Genomic DNA, 17,533 nt, shown 5'->3' on the forward strand with positions numbered 1-17,533 from the left:
TATGTTAATCCGGTTTACTTTATGTTTCAAAAGAGGTGTTAATGATGTTTTTATATTAGGTTTTTGTATGACAAATTGATGCGCCTCAATGGTTTGGACGTGTCATTCGGATTCTTAGCACCCGCGACCGTCAACTTAGGTTTAATCTTAAGTAGACCAGATACCGTGACGGAGTACGTTCTTCGGATCCTCATGGACAATAAAGATGCGGAGAAGTTGTTTTTTATACCGTTTAATACCGGGTTAGCATTTCATTCTAAATTCATCTATTATAATTATTTTCCAAGTTACCATCTAACATTTGCCTAATCATTACAGTGGACATTGGTTGTTGCTCGCAATCAATCCTATCCGAGAAATTGTGTATTATCTTGACTCGTTAGGAAATGATTGGACAACATACCCGGATATGAAGGTCCTAATTGACACGTAAGTGAGAATGTTCAAAATTTTTCTTAGTTTATGTGAATTGTTCTAATTGCTTCATTTTTATTTTATTAGCGTCCTACAAGCTTTTCGGGCCCAACGAGATATCCAAACCTCAAGGAGAGGCGCCAACTCCATTACATGGATTAAAGTGGCGGTATATTTTTAATTACCACATTTTTTATTATATTAGTGATGACACTTGATAAAACTTAGGATTTATAATCCATATTTTTTTTTTCATATGTAGTGTCCTCAACAACGTAATCAAATAGATTGCGGGTATTTCATGTTGAGGTTTATGCGAGATACTCTTGCTTTGGGCCGATTAAAGATTCCCACCGATGTATGTATTTCTAACTTATGAGTTATTTTTATATTTACACATATCTCATATAATTAAATAGTTGGAATTAATTCAAAATATGTTATATTATTATGTAGTACTTTGATGAATTCAAGTGTGCATTTTATACAAAGGATCAAGTGGACGAAATCAAAGAGGAGTGGTGTCAATTCATGATAAAGCTCAATGTTTGTTCATAAATTTGTGTAATTAATGTGTACATTTGTAGTATATGTTATGACTTGTAAATGTGTACATAAATTTGTATATATTTTGATACATTTAAGGCAAAATTGGTTTGAATTGGTATATATATATATTTGTTAGCCAAAAATTGGTAGAAAAAAGGCCAAAATGGCATATATAAAATGTGATAATTGTCTGTCAAAATCTGGTTGAAAACAGGTAGAAATTCTGGTTTATAAACCTGGAAAAAATGTGGTTTAAAACAAAAGCTTCAAAAATTTTCGTATACCTTAGACAGCGCTTTTGTAAAAAGCGCTGTCTAAGGGGGGGATTAGAAAGCGCTTTAGGCAAAAGCGCTGTCTAAGGGGGGGGCTTAGACAGCACTTTTTGAAAAGCGCTGTCTAAGGTATACCTAAAAAAATTAAAATAGGAGGGTCTTAGAAAGCGCTTTTGGCCAAAGCGCTGTCTAAGGGGGTGGGGCTTAGACAGCGCTTTTCAAAAGCGCTGTCTAAGGTATACCTAAAAAATTTAAAATAAGAGGGTCTTATAAAGCGCTTTTGGCCAAAGCGCTGTCTAAGGGGGGGGGGGGCTTAGACAGCGCTTTTAAGATTTAAAAAAGCGCTGTCTAAACCTTTAGCAGCGGAGGTTTAGACAGCGCTTTAAAGCGCTGTCTAAGGCTAAAAAAAGCGCTGTCTAAGGTCTTGTTTGTTGTAGTGAAACTACAAGTTATAAGGATCAAAATGCAAAAAGAACCACTCATTTTGGAGCTTTGGTTCAAAAGTTATGCTCTTTTGAACTTTTGAACACACTTTGCCATGATTGGACCATATCTCCTCAACCACAAATGAGAAATTCATGATCTTGGACTTTTTGGAAATGGGAGAGAAAGATCTTCAACTTTCATGTTGGACAAAATTTCATTTGAAGCTTTCTTGATGATGTAATCTTGAGTTGAAGTTGGTCCAAAATCTTTCCATTTTTGGAAACTTTCAAATTACAGGTCACTTGCTATTTTTGGAAAGTCTTGACCTGACCTCAAATTCTTCAATGTTGATGTTTGAAATGTCAAATGAGACTTGTTTGAATATGAATGAGGCATCTCTAATCACTTCCCACCTTCAAATCCACTATTGACTTTGCAGTTGACTTCTGTTGACTTCTATGGGCCTCAGATGAATTGATCATGTACTGATGAGTTCTGAGCCTTCAACACTTGGCCAAATTGCTTCAAAGTGGTCCTTGAGTCATGTGAGCTCATTGGAACCACCCTAGGGCTTTGATCTCATGGAGAATGCTCTTGTTGCCTTGCACAGTTGAATCTCCTGACCAGTCTTGCCTGATGAGATGTAATGGACTATGCAATGACAATGCAATGTTAATGACCTAAAAAATGAAATGAATATACAAATGGGAGGTGCAAATTTGAGGTGCTACAAGTGGCAAACATCACAGCTTGTAATACTTTGAGCTTTAGTGGAGAGGAATTACCTGAGGATGGACAAAATCACAATCGTGCTCTCCATATCTCGGTAAAATGCAAAGATGATGCTTTGGCAAGAGTGTTGGTTGATACCGGATCTTCTCTGAATGTTATGCCAAAAAGAACACTCGCCAAGTTGTCTTATCAAGGACCAGCTATGAAGCCTAGTGCCTTGGTAGTGAAAGCTTTTGATGGTTCCAGGAGAACCGTGATTGGAGAGGTGGAATTGCCCATATTGATTGGCCCTCACATATTCCCGATTAATTTCCAAGTCATGGATATTAATCCAGCATATAGTTGCTTATTGGGACGTCCTTGGATTCATGCTGCAGGGGCAGTCACCTCCATTTTGCATCAAAAAATGAAGTTTGTGGTGGACAATCAACTAATCATCATTTCTGGAGAAGAGGACTTTGTGGTCAGTCACCTTTCATCCTTCAGATACATTGAGGCTGATGAGGACGCTTTGGAAACTTCTTTCCAAGCTCTTGAAATAGCCAATGCCACTTTTGTGGAAATGAAGGACCCTGTTGGGAAAGCTTGTTCGTCTTTCGCTTCTCTGAAAAGCGCAAAGTCTAGCATCGAAGGAGGAAACCCTGAAGGTTGGGGTCAACTTATTGATATTCGTGAGAAGCATGATCGCTTTGGTCTGGGATATGTGCCTTCCGTTGCGAAAGGAGCCCGAGTCCCTACAAAGGACAACACCCGAAGCATCCAGGAAGTATTCCTCAGCACAGGATTCATCCATGGAGATCAAGTCAATGCAATTGAAGATAGCACTGAAAGTGAAGACGAGCCATGTTTGGTTTACCGGTGTGAGACAGCTTTGAACAACTGGAAGGCGGTTGAGATCCCCGAAATTTTTCCTTTGTCAAAGTAATAATTGTTGTCTTTTTCCTTTCAAATCCTTAGCTCTGCCCAAGGCTAATGGATCATGTTGTAGGGCCCCTTTTCATTTTCAAATAATCATTATCAATGAATGAAAGACATTTTGTTAAATTCTTCTTATTCATTTATTTTGCTTTCTCTTAAGAAAATGGCAATCTTTTCAAAAACAAAAAACTCTTCATTTATGCATCTTTTATTTTTACTTTTCTAAAAATCAATCATTCAAACATGCAGAATAAATGATAACCCCGTTGAATCCAATGACTTTACTACCTCTCATAACTTTGACTCCCCTATCTACCAAGCGGAAGAAGAGGGTGAAGAAGATTGTTACATCCCCGACGAATTGGCAAGGCTGCTCGAGCACGAGTCTAAAGCCTTTCAGCCACATGAAGAACCGGTGGAAACAATCAACCTTGGCACAGAGGAAGAGAAGAAAGAAGTCAAAATCGGCACCACGCTTGAAGAAAGCATCAGAGAGAGATTGGTCAAGCTGCTACAAGAATATGTGGATGTATTTGCGTGGTCATACCAGGATATGCCAGGTATAGACACCGACATCGTTGAGCACAAGCTGCCACTTCAGCCAGACTGCCCGCCAGTAAAACAGAAACTCCGAAGAACAAGACCAGATATGGCTCTGAAGATTCACGAAGAAGTCAAACGACAATTTGACGCTGGTTTTCTCGCAGTGGCGAAGTACCCACATTGGGAAGCTAACATTGTACCTGTGCCTAAAAAGGATGGAAAGGTGAGGATGTGTGTTGACTATAGGGATCTGAACAGAGCTAGTCCGAAGGACGATTTCCCTCTACCACACATTGATACTTTGGTAGACAACACTGCAAGGTTTGTTGTGTTCTCCTTTATGGATGGTTTTTCTGGATACAATCAAATCAAGATGGCTCCAGATGACATGGAAAAGACCACTTTTATTACCCCTTGGGGCACTTTTTGTTATAAGGTAATGCCTTTCGGTCTCAAAAATGCTGGGGCAACTTACCAAAGAGCTATGGTCACTCTTTTCCATGATATGATGCACAAGGAGATAGAGGTCTATGTTGACGACATGATCGCTAAATCTCAGAATGAAGAAGATCATATGAGCCATCTGAAGAAGCTATTTGAACGCCTCAGAAAGTTTAGATTACGATTAAACCCTGCAAAATGCACATTTGGTGTCCGTTCAGGGAAGTTGCTTGGTTTCATTGTTAGTCAACGAGGAATTGAGGTAGACCCTGACAAGGTCCGAGCTATACAAGAAATGCCTGCTCCACGCATCGAGCGAGAAGTCAGAGGTTTCCTTGGACGTTTGAATTACATCTCAAGGTTTATCTCACACATGACGGCCACGTGTGAGCCTATCTTCAAATTGCTTCGAAAAGATCAGGTTGTTGAATGGAATTCTGATTGTCAAAATGCTTTTGAGAAGATCCGTCAATACTTGCAAGAGCCTCCTATTCTGATTCCACCTGTCCCAGGAAAGCCATTAATCATGTATATGACTGTGCTTGAAGGATCAATGGGATGCGTGCTGGGGCAACATGACGAAACTGGTCGGAAAGAACATGCTATTTACTATCTGAGTAAAAAGTTTACCGATTGTGAAAGTCGATATTCGCTTTTGGAGAAAACTTGTTGCGCGCTAGCATGGGCTGCTCGTCGTTTGAGGCAGTACATGATTTGCCATACTACTTTGTTGATCTCAAAAATGGATCCAATAAAGTACATCTTTGAGAAACCTGCCTTGACTGGAAGACTTGCCCGTTGGCAGATGCTCTTGTCAGAATACGACATCCAGTACGTAACCCAGAAGGCAATCAAGGGAAGTGTGTTAGCAGAGTATCTTGCTCACCAACCAGTTGAAGACTATCAGCCATTGAAGTTTGATTTCACCGATGAGGATATAATGGTGGTAAAGGATTGTAAGATCCCATGCCCAGATGAAGGACCAGAACCAGGATCTCGATGGAAGCTCGCGTTCGATGGTTCCTCCAATTACAGTGGTCATGGTGTGGGAGCCGTTTTGATGAACCCAAATGGTGGCTTTACCCCTTTTACAGCAAGGTTATGCTTTGATTGTACGAATAATGTCGCAGAGTATGAAGCTTGTATCCTTGGTCTCGAAGCTGCAATCGATCTCCGAATCAAGATCCCTGAGGTGTATGGAGATTCAGCCTTGGTGATCTATCAAGTCAAAGGAGAATGGGAAACTCGTGATGCAAAGCTGATCCCGTATCGCGCTCATGTTGTGAAGATGATAGAATACTTCGACGATATCACTTTCCATCACATCCCAAGAGTAGAAAATCAAGTGGTTGACGCTTTGGCAACATTAGCATCAATGTACCAAGTCAGATTCCATAATGAAGCTCCACTTATTCGAATCGAGCGAAGAGATGAGCCTGCCTACTGTCAGCTGATTGAAGAAGAAACTGATAGTAAACCATGGTTTCATGACATCAAGCGATATCTTTTAAGTCAAGAGTATCCAGAAGATGCTACATTGTTGGATAAGAAAACTCTGAGGAGGTTGTCATCAAAATTCTTTTTGAGCAATGATGTTCTTTACAAGAGAAACCATGACATGGTTCTGCTCAGATGCGTGGATAGACACGAAGCAGACATGTTAATCAAGGAGATTCATGAAGGATCCTTTGGAACCCATGCTAATAGACATGCCATGGCCAAAAAGATTTTGAGAGCTGGCTATTACTGGTTGACCATGGAGTCTGATTGTTTCAATCATGCAAGAAAATGTCATAAATGCCAAATTTATGCTGATAAGGTGCATGTACCGCCAACACTGTTGAATGTTTTGACATCACCTTGGCCTTTCTCAATGTGGGGCATCGACATGATCGGTGCTATAGAGCCGAAAGCTTCCAATGGTCATCGCTTCATCCTGGTTGCCATCGATTACTTTACAAAATGGGTAGAGGCTGCTTCCTACACCAATGTGACGAGACATGTGGTTGCTCGTTTTATCAAGAAGGAGATTATTTGCCGCTATGGAATCCCAAGCAAGATCATCACCGACAACGGTTCAAACTTGAACAATAAGACAATGACAGAATTATGTGAGAGTTTCAAGATTGACCACCATAATTCTTCTCCATACCGTCCAAAGATGAATGGTGCTGTTGAAGCTGCCAACAAAAATATCAAGAAGATCCTGCAAAAGATGGTGAAAACTTATAAGGATTGGCACGAGATGTTACCCTTTGCTTTGCATGGATACCGGACCTCAGTCCGCACTTCAACAGGGGCAACCCCATTCTCCTTAGTGTATGGGAGGGACGCAGTTCTCCCAGTCGAAGTAGAGATGCCTTCAATGAGAATATTGATGGAGGCCAAGTTGGATGAAGCTGAATGGATCCAGAACAACTATGATCAACTTAATCTCATTGATGAGAAGCGGATGACCGCACTGTGCCATGGACAATTGTACCAACAACGAATCAAGAAGGCATTTGACAAGAAGGTCCGTCCTCGAGAGTTCAAGGAAGGAGATCTCGTGCTCAAGAAGATCCTGCCAGTACACAAAGATTTACGTGGGAAGTGGACTCCCAACTATGAAGGCCCATACGTTGTAAAGAGAGCATACTCTGGAGGTGCTCTATTTCTCACAACTATGGATGGCGAAGAGCTCATTCACCCTGTAAACTCTGATGCAGTCAAAAGATACTATGCCTGACAAATCCCGGTGGACTGAAAACCCGAAAGGGCGGTCCAGGCAAAAGTTAGGGATATAAAAAAAAATGGTAGCTCGCTAAGTCGAAAACCTGAAAGGGCGACTTAGGCAAAAAAGAGCGTCCCGGTGGATTGAAAACCCGAAAGGGCGATCCAGGCAAAAATTAGGGACAAAGGGCATAGACTGCATCGGTTCGTCACTGATCAACACAGAAGAGCTAAAAATGGAAGATCAATCTAGTTACTCCCTTCAGAAGCGAGGTCTCGTGAAGTCATTGTTATTAGGGATAGTAGTAGTCATGGCGATTCAATGTAAACCTTTCCCTATTGCCATTTTCAAATTTGTAACATTCCATGGAGCTACGCCATTTGTGTGCTACCATTCTTGAATAAATACAAGTTTGCCCATCAAATTCTATCATTTGTTGTTTTTCTCTGATTTTCTTTGTTATGCAAAATGTCATTTATTTGTTAATAATGAAATTTTGAACTCAAAAAAGAATTTTTCAACATATTGAGAAACACAATTTTGCTTTGACATGTGGAAATATTAAAAGGAAATCTTTCGTCTTTCCCCGCAAGTCTCAAGTTGCAAGACTCCCATTGGATGATCAGTATCTATCTCCAGAGAGCACAAATTTATCATTCTCTGGAAGGATTATTGGGCCAGTTGTAACTGTTAAGCTTGATAGATCCTCCTTTGATGCATTTACTCACTTCTTCGATTGAGTTATTGGTGTTGAGGATTCAGTACCTCCATAAAGCTTTCCCTAATTTCCAGTCTGTATATTGTCAGCATTTGCATTTCATGATCATTCATACATCATGCATATAAGCAAAATCCAAATCATGCATAGCCCGAAGCGCTTCGCGCTCATTTGCATAATCTCAGGTCTCGTTGTTGATTGTATCCCTTGACCTCTGAGACCAGTTGTTACTGACATCGTCTGTTAAGTCTGGTTGTCACCAGTGTCTTTGACCAAATCCAGTTGTAACTGGTGTCCTTTAAGGTCTGGTTGTAACCAGCATTTGTTTTAAACCCAATTGTCGTTGGCATCACTGTCAGTCTGTTTGTAAATACATTTGTGATTGATATCTGAAGTTTGGTTGTCGACACATCATTTCAAGTCCAGTTGTTACTGGCAAACTCCGTTAAAAGTTGGTTGTAATCCATTACTTACGGTTAAAATTCCAATTGTTGTTGGCACGTACAGAGAGTTTGAATACCCTGTCTTTCCTGATGATTCCGTGAAAGTCATGTATGACTCATCATCTTGGGGAGTTCCCAGAAGCTTAGAGGTTTTTCGTGTTAGAAAACTCCAATGATGTTGGTTTTGTTTGATTTCTCTGTAAAGAATCATCGTAGCCTTTTGCGTGGATGATCTACTTATAAGAAGACTCCCGCTTATCTTTGTTTTACATAAATTCCCTATTAGGAATCTCCAAAATCTGTGATTGGATGAATTTCTTGTGAGAAATCTCCAGAACCATCATATGTATTCTAAAGTGTCAGGTCATGTATGAACCTGTTATTGAAGCTTGCTTTGTATGTTTTCCAATATTCCCAGGTCATGTCTGAACCTGTTTTTGAAGAATCTTTCCAATGTTGTCAAGTCATGTATGAACTTGTTCTGGAAATTTTCTCAAAATGTTCAAGTTTGTTATCAGGTCATGTATGAACCTGTTGATATACTCTTTTGGAATTTTTCTGAGTTTGTTAGGTCATGTCTGAACCTGCTGTCAGAACTTCTTGTTATTCCAGCATTGTCAGGTCATGTATGAACCCGTTGCTGTTGAGCCTTTATTCCAGTATTATCAGGTCATGTATGAACATGTTGCTGAACCTTTTGTTCCAATGTTGTCAAGTCATGTATGAACTTGTTCTGGAAATTTTCTCAAAATGTTCAGGTTTGTCATCAGGTCATGTATGAACCTGTTGATATACTCTTTTGGAATTTTTCTGAGTTTGTTAGGTCATGTCTGAACCTGCTGTCAGAACTTCTTGGTATTTCTCAGCATTGTCAGGTCATGTATGAACCCTTTGCTTTTGAGCCTTTATTCCAGTTTTACCAGGTCATGTATGAACCTGTTGCTGAACCTTTTATTCCAGTGTCGGCAAGTCATGTATGAACTTGTTGTGGAAATGTTCTCAAAGTATTCAAGTTTGTCATCAGGTCATGTATGAACCTGTTGATATACTCTTTTTGAATTTTTTTGAGTTTTGTTAGGTCATGTCTGAACCTACTGTCAGAAATTCTTGATATTCCCCAACATTGTCAGGTCATGTATGAACCTGTTGTTGAGCTTTCTTTCCAGTATTACCAGGTCATGTATGAACCTATTTTGAAGAATCTTTCTCTATGTTTATTTCAGTGTTGTCAGGTCATGTATGAACTTGTTGATACACTCTTTTTGAATTTTTCTGTTTGTTGACAAGTCATGTTTGAACTTACTGTCAGAACCGTTCTTGGTATTCCCCAGCATTGTCAGGTCATGTATGAACCTGCTGTTGAGCTTTATTTCCTGTATTACTAGGTCATGTCTGAACCTATTTTGAAGAATCTTTTCCAGTATTGTCAGGTCATGTATGAACCTGTTGCTGAACCTTTTGTTCAAATGTTATCAGGTCATGTATGAACCTGTTGTAGAAAGTTTTCTTATTCGGGTTTAGTAAGTCATGTGTGGACTTACTGCCGAAATCTCTTGTATTCTAAGTGTCGCTCATCGAATTTCACTTTGAGTACTCTCTAGTGTTTTCCTGTTTCTCCAGCAAGATTGTTTTCCCCAGTGAATTGGTTTTTACCATTTGTCTGTTTCCCTGTGGACCATCAGTATTCCCCACAGATCGGTCTGTCCAGTAGCATCTCCTGTTAAGGATTCACTGTGTCCCTAATAGATAAATTCAAAAAAATAAAGAGTCATGCATCCATGCATATCATATCATAACATTTGCATTTTTCAGGATCAAAATCTGGGTCTCCATAGTATTTAACCATCCCCCACTGCGATCCGATGAAAATTGTTGTTTCATTTTCCTCTGGTGGAGGATGTTTAAATAGGGGCAACTGTCATACCCCGATTTTGGCCCTGAAAATTTTTCCCCATCAATCACTCGTTTGCATTCTTTCTTCATTCACCTTCATATCCTTCATTCATGTTCATGTTTACTATTTCATATTTTTTTACATTTTTCACTTTCCAAATTTACATTCATATTTTCTTCATTCGCATTGAAAAAAAAATTCCATTCAATATTCAAGAATTTCCACATATTCATTCATATTTCAATTACGTCATTCATCCATCTACATGGCATGTGGATAAGGTATCTCATCACCAGAACACCGTTGAAGAAAAACACAATGAGTAAAGCAATGTAAACTTCTCTTCTTCTATCCTTTCTCATTATTTTCTCACACTTTGTGATTGAAATCCACGAAAAAACAAACAAGTTGGAACTCTTGACCGTCTTCACAAAGCAAAATACATAGGAAATTCAGAAATTGATAAGAGTGAATTTGAAGTACAAGAAATTGTGTAAGACATTGATGCCGTTGCTGATACTCAAAAGGGTTTCAAAGAGAATGATAGAATCAAAAAGCTTTCTGGTCAACCCTTTATGAGATTCTCTTAATTTGAAGGATCCTGAAATATTTAATACAGGGTGCAATATACTTAAACGTGTGTCCAACAGTGCACTTTGGCTCCTGAAATCTCCTGCAGCAGGCGAAATGAGACTGAGGGCATATGCTGCTGCACAAGGGGTGCACCGCCACCTAGAATGGTTATAGTGCAGCAATGCAGTCGTGATAAGGGTGTATTAGAAGTTCCATGCAACTACGCATCTCCGTCTAAAAAGTCTCAACCTTCGAAGAATGTAATTGGCTTTTGTACTGCCGTTTTCATTGAACTTTTGGGGACTGTTGTGACCGTTGATGATGATATTGTCAAGAGAATACTTCCTTTTGTGGTCTCGGGTCTTCAGTCAGGTGTTAAGGGGCTTTCAGATCACAAGGCCAGTTCATTGATGACAGTTGGCTTACTTGGGAATAAAGCTGCATTGGCTTCTAAACTTTTGAATATTTTGATACGTTCAGTTGCCGAGGTTGCTCGGGAGGAGGCTAATGAGTTGATAGATCTTCATTGGTTTCGGTTGTCCCTTATTGCCTTAATCAATCTTGTCCGATCCCAAAATGTTCAAATACTTCCAATAAAGGCCTTGGAGATTTTAAAGGAACTAAGGAATTTGCCAGGGGTTTTATTAGAATTGTCCAAGGAGTTCAACATTGAAAAGTTTCTTGTTGTTTTATTGGACTCCCTAATTGACTGCAGTTCTAAAGATGAATACTGCCAGCAGGCTTTGCTGTCCTTGATAGAAAAGGTCCCCATAAATGATTCTGTTCATCATGTGGTCACCAAAATCCTATCAACTTGTGTAAAACTATCGCAAAAGTTGATGACTCGATTTCTTTGATGTCAGCAGAATCGTCAGGCAATCGGCCGGATGATAGCATGATAAAGGATCTGTTTGTATTTTTTGCTTCCTCAAAGTTCAAACATGCATTCCGTGAACACCTCCATTTCTTAGCTGCACAGTGCAGTGTATCACCTGCCCGCCTATTATCTAAGTTTTTCATAGATGAAGGTGTTCCTGTTGCAGTTCAGGTTGAAAGTCTTCAGTGCTATGCATTTCTATGTAGTTTGTCGCAAGATAAATGGCAAACTGAACTTTTGGCCGAATTTCCTTCTATTCTCGTTCCATTGGCTGGTGATGATCAGACTGTAAGGGTTGCAAACTGATTGGAAAATACACAATCATCAAACCAAAGCTACCCTGCATAATTGAAGAAAATGAAAACGTGGATGAGATTGCTGGTACATTCCAACAAGGCATTGGTCCAGAAGGAATGAATGAGTCCTTAATTTAAGTAGTGATTCCAATACCGTTAACCATGCTACAGATGCCATAGAATGATTGAGTCCTATTACAAGTTCAGTTTCCACAGTTTGATGATGTTGTTAGGAAGCTTGGTGTGAGAGCACGGTTTTGACTACGACCAAAAGCCATTCTGCATAAAACCACTGAATCTGCAGAAACAGAACAAGTTAAAGGAAAATACCAAAAGTTCTTGCCGGTAGTAGAAGGAACAGGGATCGTATCATTGGAGAGAGGAAAACTTTGCTTGAACTTGTTGATTATATTTCAGCTGTGAATTCAAAGTTCAGTGAAGCGACAATGCAGGAGATCACTAAGATGGCAGCGGCAAAATTGTTTCGAACTCTACCGTGTTCGAATCATGATGGTAAGCTTGCGGAAGCATATGATCCTGAAGAAGAGGAACCTGCATTGGAACCGGCATGGAGCCATCTTGTATATTGGTGATTATAAAGAGGAGGTTGTTGTTAGCTTAGGGAATCTTAAAAATCTTGGTTTCAGAGAGCTCCAACATGCAACGGATAGTTTCAGCTCCAAGAATATACTCGGTGCTGGAGGTTTTGGCAAAACTTATTGACGGGGGAAGAAACAAGGCTGCTACAGAGTTTTCAATCTCTCTTCTTAAAACCCTGGTCATTGACGAACCAAAAGTTGTTTCAGGACTTCACAATCTTATCGATGCTTCGACAAAGCTTACTACAAAGCCTGGATACCCCGAATCGTTGTAACAACTTATTGAGATGACCAAGAATCCTGTTGCTTTATCTGCTGGTAATGCTGGAAAGGAAGATAAATTGAGGCTATCTAGAGACAATAAAGGTCCTAGTCTGCTAGTTGAAAACCAGGATGCCATGGATGCCGCCATTGTTGGAACTCTAACTGATCCAAAAGAGGCAAGGGCTGGAGTAAGAGAGGTTCATTTCTTACCATTCAATCCCGTGGATAAGAAAACTGCCTTGACTTACATTGATAGCAATGGAAATTGGCACCGTGCAAGCAAAGGTGTTCCAGAGCAGATCATGAACCTGTGTAACCTTAGGGAAGATGCAAAGCGGAACATCCATGCTATTATTGACAAGTTTGCAGAGCGAGGTCTTCGTTCTCTTGCTGTTTCTAGACAGGAGGTTCCTGAGAAAACTAAAGAAAACGCTGGTGGTCCTTGGCAGTTTGTTGGTTTGTTGTCACTGTTTGACCCACCTAGGCATGACAGTGATGAAACTATTCGGAGAGCTCTTCATCTTGGTGTCAATGTTAAGATGATTACTGGTGAACAACTTTCCATAGCAAAGGAGACTGGGAGGAGACTTGGGATGAGAACTAGTATGTACTCATCTGCTACCTTGCTTGGACAAGACAAGGATGCGAGTATTGCTGCACTTCCAGTTGAAGAGCTGATTGAGAAGACAGATGGATTTGTTGGGGTATTTCCAGAGCACAAATATGAAGGCCGATATTGGAACCGTTGTTGCCGATGCTACGGATGCCGCAAGAGGTGCTTCTGATATTGTCCTCACAGAACCTGGATTGAGTGTTATCATTAGTGCAGTTTTAACCAGTAGGGCTATTTTCCAAATGATGAAAAACTACACGATCTATGCAGCTCTATCTCCAGTAAAATCATCTGATATTTCCTCGAGTGGATTACAGTTTAAACTAATGGCTGCAGATACGAGTGATTTGGAATTTGCAACCTTGCTAGAGTTGAACAACTCTGATATAAGTTTAAATTCAACTGCATTTGTTCCACTTCGTGCTAGGTTTTTTTTTTAGATGCCATGGTTGATTGTAAGATGCTGGAGTCTATTTATACAAAGGAGGATAAGGAAGGCCATCTAGCTGTTCACAGTGAAAAGTTAGCTATTGTGTCTGCTCTTTTGAATGCACAAGAGTCTCAAATTAGAATTACCAAAAACCTTCGTGTTTGTGGAGATTGTCACATTGCTGCAAAGTTAATCTCCAAAATAGTTGAACGTGAAATTGTTGTTAGAGACACTAATAGATTCCACCATTTTAAGGATGGTGTTTGCTCTTGTTGAGATGCTTCGGTATTTAATGGTTGCAGTTCCAGATACTTTTGTTGCTTTGAATTGCTTTCCTTCACCATCCACTGTAGTCTCACCTACAATGAATAATGGCAGCTTTGTCCAATGGAAGGTCCATATCGAATGCGAAAAAACTTGAATGTTGTAGACTTAAAACTGACACCATACAAAATATTCTTGATGGACAGTTCGAATTGGAGATATCAGGGTCGTCGAAAGGAAAAGTTGACCACGGTCATAATGCATCCAATTCAAAACCTTATTTTCCACTGTGGAATGATGGTGCCAAATAGAATAGTTCCGACAGTGAGTTGTTTGAACCTTTCTTTGAAGATATGTTGGATAGTGTTAAAGATGCAGTTTCTGAGAAGAACTAGTGGAATGAAGACAAAGCTAGTAGCATGAATGCAAGTCTGCATTCTACACTTGAGCATGGTGCTAAGTCTAGTACAAGGTCAGTTCCAATAGGAGAAAACACACAAGGAAGATCTGATATGGGATCTCCAAGACAATCTTCTTCTGTGGAAATTGATGATCTTAAGATTGCCGCTAATAGTTTGCAGCCGCATCAGTATCAGCAGTAGTGGATGTCCATGCGGTATCCTGCTACTGCTATGGCTATGATACAGCAGCAAACGATGATGTATCCACAGCATTACATGTTGTGTGCTCATCCTCATCATTATCAGGCGCCGCCTCATTAACATTAACCGTCGGCCGGTTGTAGCACAAAAGCACTCCAAGCCATCGGTTTAAATTGTTGCCAAGTGTTTGAGCTGCTAAGGTTGCCGGCAAAGTGCTTCCTGCCTTGAATGGAAAATTGACCGGTATGTCATTCATTGTCTCAACTGTGGATGTCTAAGTCGACGGCCTTACAGTGAGGCTCGAAAAGACCAACCTCAATCCACGCCGAAGCTGTTGCAATACAAATACCCAAAATCAGTTAATTCTAAAACAAACTTTTCAGCTAAGTAAGTTACAGTGGTGAAAGTTTTTCTCACCAACAGTAGAGTTTTCAAAATGAAGAGAATTGAGAAGGGGACCACAAGTTGGATATGGACAAAATTCAAAACCTCTCCACTGCACAGCAGACCTCCACTACTCTGAGGAAACACAACAACACAGCAGAGAGGCCACTGTTCATTTTGAGGGAGAGAGCCGAAAAACCCTAATTCTTTGGAGGAGCCGCGTTACTGTTCACCAACGAAAAAGAGGTCGACGGCAAGGAGAAACGAAAACCATAGTGGTTCTTGGTGGTGAAAAGCGGAAGATCAAAAACCGGTTCAGACGGAACCGTACCTACATCCGTCGGTCAATCTCGCCGCAACCGGTTAGTTTCTTTTTCGAGTTTCTATTTCTATCTCCGCTTCCTTGATGCTTCCATTTGTGTGGTTATTGTTGTTAAATCTTTGATGTTCAAAATGGAAAGAAATCTCTGTGCGTTAAGATGAGCTTGTTTGACTTCTGCTACTGTTTTAAACTGTGTTTTATTTAAAAGGTTAGGTGTTTTTTTTATGTTATGTATTAGTGCTTGAGACTATGAGACAAGGATGCCTGTCCGGCGGAGTTGGTAAAGGAATGCTTTGGCAAACCCTTGGTCCTGGGTTCAATACTTGTGGGCGCCATATTTGATTTTACAACATTTTTAATTTCTTTTTAATACCCCTTTTATTTATTTTAATTGTTAAATATCGATTTTAATTTATGGATTCAACCATTTCCATGTTGTTTATCCATGATTTATTTTATCGATATACTGATAGTATTTCGCCGCGTTTTGACTAATCGCATATGACATTTCAATTATTGTCAACATGCGCAAACCGACTTTGAGCACATTATTTAGGTTTTGTGTGTCCCTCAATTTCCATCCGTGCAAAATCCCGTTTTTACCCTTTTTAGATTTAATTTTTAAGTGTTTTGTAAATAAAATTTATTGTATTATTTTTTTTTCATATGGCTTACTCTTGGGCCTTCTTACAATGAGACAGTTCTCTTGCACTTACACTCATACATTGCATTAATTGTTGTTTGGGATCGATTTAATTATTCCAGTATTCTGAATCCCCATTTGACAAAATGTACCCCACTCCCCCGATGTGTAATAATTTTACTGTTTTATTTCTTTATTGCTTGACTGTTTAGTTAGCTACTAACACAAGAATAAAATCAACAATTTCAAAAGATCAAAAAGAATGACTCGATCCAACGTCGAGTATTTTCTCAATAAACAAATCAATACATTTCTTCCTCTCGTTTTATTCCATTGCTTTCAAAAATTTCATCAAATGCTTGATCCAACGTCAAGCCATTTTTCATAATAAAAACTCAAAAATATTAATTCATATTCAAAACACTTTTCAATAAAATGGAAATGGAACGTGGTGTATACCGCGCACTCCTGAGACTAGGATTCGAGATGTATATCTCGCCAATCCTAGCTCTCGCCATCATCCAAATTTATCCACTTTGTTTTCTCTCAAACACTCATCCAAATTTCTCTTAAACGTCCATCAATACTTGATCTAGTGTCAAGTCATTTTCACAACAAAACTCAAGATACCTAATTCTTATTTAACACTTTTTCAATAAAGATGGAAATGGAACATGGTGTATACCGTGCACTCCTGAGATTAAGATTCGAGACGTATGTCTCGCCTATCTTGGCTCTCGCCATCATTTTAAATTGTCAATGCGGTTTCTTCAAACCCTTTCTCAATCAAACCTAAAAATACTTAATCTCTATTAAACACTTTTGCCAATAAAGATGGAAATGGAACATGGTGTATACTGTGCACTCCTGAGGCTAGGATTCGAGATGTATATCTCGCTCATCCAAGTTCTCGTCATCACTTAAAATAAATCCAACCAATCAAACTCTTTTCTCGCCGCCGTGCGATTAACCCTTCAAACCTTTTCACAAGCGAAAGGTACTAAACAATGCAAGGCAATGTTTTTCCACCTGTTTTGGGTAGTCCAACAATGTTTTCGTCAATTTGACACAAAGTAGCTTTCGCTAAAATCGACCAACAAACAAACATTTTTCTACCCAGAACTACGTAAGCCTTGATTTCTCTGTTGAGATGCGTAGGAGCAGGATTTGTAAATCTTGTCAGGCCCACTAATAAAAAACTTAGGTTTAGTCCTTCGTCAAAAATCCAAAAACATTTCTTCTCTCTTCTATTCTTTCTTTCCCACATAATAATTCGAAAAGCCTAACATTTCAAACTAACATTAACGCACACAACTGACCTAATGGTTCCCGTTGAGTACAACGGACGTGAGGGGTGCTAATACCTTCCCCTCGCGTAATCGACTCCCGAACCCTGATATTGGTTGCGATGACCATATCTTATCCTTTCTTTTGTCTTGGGTTTTATCGATATTTCCCCTTTCCTTTTTAGGAATAAATAAAGTTCGGTGGCGACTCTGTTCGGTCCATCATTGCGAGCGTGCGATCGCGCTTCGCTTAAAAGTCGTATCCCCATTTTTTCTATGAGGTACGACAGAACCTTTCATGGTTTCTCCTCAGCGAG

General features: G+C 39.7%; 1 pseudogene; it reads left to right on the forward strand.

Annotated features, from left to right (window-relative positions):
- Positions 1-12,695: 12,695 nt before the first annotated feature.
- Positions 12,696-13,725, forward strand: LOC127131840 (plasma membrane ATPase-like; annotated as a pseudogene).
- Positions 13,726-17,533: the final 3,808 nt, after the last annotated feature.

This window comes from Lathyrus oleraceus, chromosome 3, assembly GCF_024323335.1.
Source record: "Lathyrus oleraceus cultivar Zhongwan6 chromosome 3, CAAS_Psat_ZW6_1.0, whole genome shotgun sequence".
NCBI classification, from domain to species: Eukaryota; Viridiplantae; Streptophyta; class Magnoliopsida; order Fabales; family Fabaceae; genus Lathyrus; species Lathyrus oleraceus.